Genomic DNA, 3,963 nt, shown 5'->3' with positions numbered 1-3,963 from the left:
TAAGTTTGGGCTAGCTACTGCCTAGCTCACCATGCCCCTCATCATGACCCATGGTCCCTACCACGAGGCATCATGGTGGGCATGGGAGGTGAGCACATCTTGGTGAAGGTTTCCCAAGCTCACTTCGTTGGTTCTTGCCCTCTCAGTTAGCCCTATCTTAGCCTGCTATATTCTGAGGTGTTACAGTATGAGAATGCGAAGAGTAGTATTCATGAGTCTACATTGTTATTGAGATCCTTGAGTCAATTCGTTCATGCCCATAATTCCGCATGAACCCTATGAAGTGAGAATTTTTTAGATGATTAGTATCATTGAGTTTCTTGAGTTTTAAGTACTGAGTTTTTATATTGCTATTAAGATCCCTGAGTTGAATCGTTCATGTCCATGATTCCGCATGACCCTATGAATTGAGTTATAAATCTTGAGAAGCTTATTAAAGCCAACACATGAGTTTCAAAGAGTTTTTGAGGAAGTAAAGATGAGTTTTGAGAAAGAGTTTCTAAAACATGATTAGTGTGACAATCGACTATGTCATCAATGTTTAAGTAGTATGGTATGTAGATATACCATCATTGTTTATGCAGTATGAATTCCTGAGTCTTCAATTATAAAATCATCATATGATTTTGATATTTTTGAGAAAGAGTTTTCAACTATGAATTGAGTAAGAGTATAAGGGCACTAAGTATTCCTAAATGTAACCGTTTTTTTACATAAATAAAATATAAAATTTGATTTCTAAATGAGTTATGAGTTCAAAGATATTTCATGAGCAACTACCTCTTTTAAGAGGATAGTTTGAATAATTATCTCAAACCAGAGGAAGAGTATGTTTTTAAACATTGAGCATGAGTATATATATTATTAGTAGTATTGATCACCTATATGGGGATGAGTTCAGAAAATCCACATTCCTCATAAACTATGTATGCCAACATGGTTAGAGGATCATACTTTTTAGATGAATCTTAAGTACCTTCGAGCAGAGCTTAGTGGATCCGCTTAGTTGATGTGTTCTATACCCCTGCAAGGTATAGGAAAGTTCTGGAAGTGTGGGTGAGACGTTGTATCTTCACGTAGCTCATAGTGATGGTTGTCGGTTAGAAAATATCTCAAATAAGAGTAAAGAGTATTTTAATATATTTTTATATGACATTGAGTTTTATCACATGTTTTATAATGTTTTTAAATATTACATCTTTCATGGTTGCTTTGTATTGAGTGGAGTTGAGGTGAGTATTTCTTCCAGCCTTGTCAATTCAGTTAGTTATTTCTTTCACCCTTTCAAGCTAGATAATTGTTTACTCTAACCTTATCACATACTCGTACATTCACTGTACTGATGGCATTTTATGATGCAGAGATAGGTGTTCAGGTTTATCAATAGGTGTTTCGTTGTGGTCATTTGATATTCTTGACAGCTTTGGTAAGCCTTTTTATATTTCGGAGGACTTCACCTTTACCTTACAACTAGTAGTTTCGAGATGTCGTGGGTCTTGTCCCGATATCCTTTTGTAATAGTAAGGCTTCATAGATAGATAGAGTTGAGGAATTTTTTCAGTATTTACTTTCTTTGAGTTGCTTTACAAAATATAAGTATTCTCATTGAGTGTTAGAAAAATTAATTTTTTTGTTGAGTATTCGAGTTTAATGAATGTAATTTAGTTTTAAGCTTATATATGCTCGATTTAGTCTTCCGCTTGTAGTCACCCAGGATGAGGGTTCGCTTGGGGACCAACAATGATTCTCCAGTGCCGGTCACGTCCAAGGTGTAGACTCGGGTCGTGATAAACATTGTATTAGAGCACCAGAGATCAAGTTTCCTAGGGTGTCTATGAAGCTGTGTTAGTAGGATCTTATTTATGGTTGTGAGGGTCTTACTTCTATTAATGAGGGACTACAAACATTTAAGAAAAGTTTCCCTTCTTTCAAACTCTAAATTGTGCAATAGAGCTATCTGATAAGGAACTTATTCAAACTCGTGCATTTCTCATATTCATTTAAATACCCCTCATACTAAATGTGGTTGAAAAGAAAAGCCCAACATCCTTATCGATGAGTTATTCTTAGCAAAAGTCTTGAGGAAGTCATCAGATGTAGAGGGGCTTCAGATAAGCCTCTGAGTGAGCTTAAGTGTTCAAATTTGAAATAATTTACTCTTATTCATATGGATCATGCATTCGAGCTAAAAGCGAGATCTATTCCCATACTCTTTTCTCTAAACCTTGTTTCCGTTAAGACCCATATGAGGAAGTGTGTTTTAAAGCTTGGATTTTAATTGCACCCAAAAAGACAGTATGAGTTATGAGATTATAAGCAGTAGTAGTGAAAGAGCCCAGAGTTAGAAAACTGCAGGTAGAGCTTCAGTAATATAACAAAGGGAGACAGTGATTAGGCAAATTATGTTTTGTAGTCATGCACCCAGTACTCTAAACTAGGCATATGATTTTAAAGGGGAGCCCATAATATTCAGAGGGTTACAGAACTAATTAGGCAATGTTGTATAGAGAATGGGTAAATAGTACTTAAGTTGTGAAAGGTAGTGTGACGGTAATTGTAAGTATGAAGACTTAGAGATAAAGATTGACTATTTGTCATGAGGTTTTAGTGAGCGAGTATTTCTTAATTTGTAACTAGTAGTTGTAAGTTAGTATAGTAAGCGAGCAATCATATTGATATTCGGGTGTAGTAATAAATATTAAGCATGAATTTGAGATGAGCGTCGTGATCAAGAGAATGATAACATGAGGGTGATGATGTTAGTGTTGAGATATGATCTGGTAGACTTGACATATAATAGGTGAGGAATTGATATTTTAGCTACAATAAATATGAATCTTACCAGTGAGAGATCCTAACTTTTAGATAAGCGAAGTGAACTGTGGCTTAGTCATAAGAGTTGCAAGAGCATTAGAGGTGAACCCGAGATTGTATGTAATAAGACGAGGTTCCAATTAAGTTAATGATTTTCCATCTGTGCCTAGATAGTATATTTGAGCTCTCAATGTGGAATAGACTGATGTAAGCATTAATTTATTTCCCTTAAGAGTTAGATGAACCAGCCTTATAAGCCAATGAGAAGAGGTTAATAGAAGTGTCTTCGAATGACGTCTTAGAAGGAGTCTTCGTACCTGTTTATGGAGAGTTCAATAGGCATGAGTTAAGCCTTTCCCAAGTATTAGAGTAAAGGAAATGTAGACCAGTGTAGAGATAATCGAATAGATCTATAAATTTTAAGTGTCTGCTTTAGACCCAAGGGGGAGATCATAAGATAAGAAATCAAGTCAAGTGTTGAGAAGGAGATAGGTTGTCTTTAGAAAGAGTTTTAGAGATATATGAATCCATTCATACTCTAGCGTATTCCTCAAAGTTCAGTCATTTCAACATCATGATGATATTTCTTATATTAGAATTATGTTCACGACCTATGCTCACACATTTTAGAGAGATTCACATCTATGTTCTATTTTAAGAATATGGGGCAAAGACTTTTGCCCATTAATCTTTAGCTTAATCCATAAAGTTATGGATATCAACCTCATGATATGAACATATTCATATAACCATTCATGTCTCACAGTATGTTCAGTCTCACAAATTCATTATTTACTCTCAATGGCTAGCAACATAATATTATGATATGCTTATTCTTACATCAGATATCTCGAATGAATCGTGGTTATGATCTTTTGCCCTAAAGCTCTCTCAGTGATCCTTTTTAGTTAAGGGTGGTGTTGTTGATAGTAGTGGTATGGTGACAGTGAAAAGAATTGCTATTTTCCTATTGTGTTAGTGCTAGTGTGTTTATTCCATCTGAGGTTATAAATGTTGAGAAAAAAAAGGAGATAAGGTTCTACGATGAGTACTAAGTCAGCTTTCTGGGGGTAATGAATGACATTTTAGTTGGTAGAGATTACGAGAGGATGAGAAATACTTATAAGAAGTGGTCAGTAGGAGTCCATG

The sequence above is a fragment of the Solanum stenotomum genome, chromosome 7, assembly GCF_019186545.1.
Source record: "Solanum stenotomum isolate F172 chromosome 7, ASM1918654v1, whole genome shotgun sequence".
NCBI lineage: Eukaryota > Viridiplantae > Streptophyta > Magnoliopsida > Solanales > Solanaceae > Solanum > Solanum stenotomum.
The sequence above is the reverse complement of the archived record's forward strand: the minus strand, read 5'-3'. Positions refer to the sequence as shown.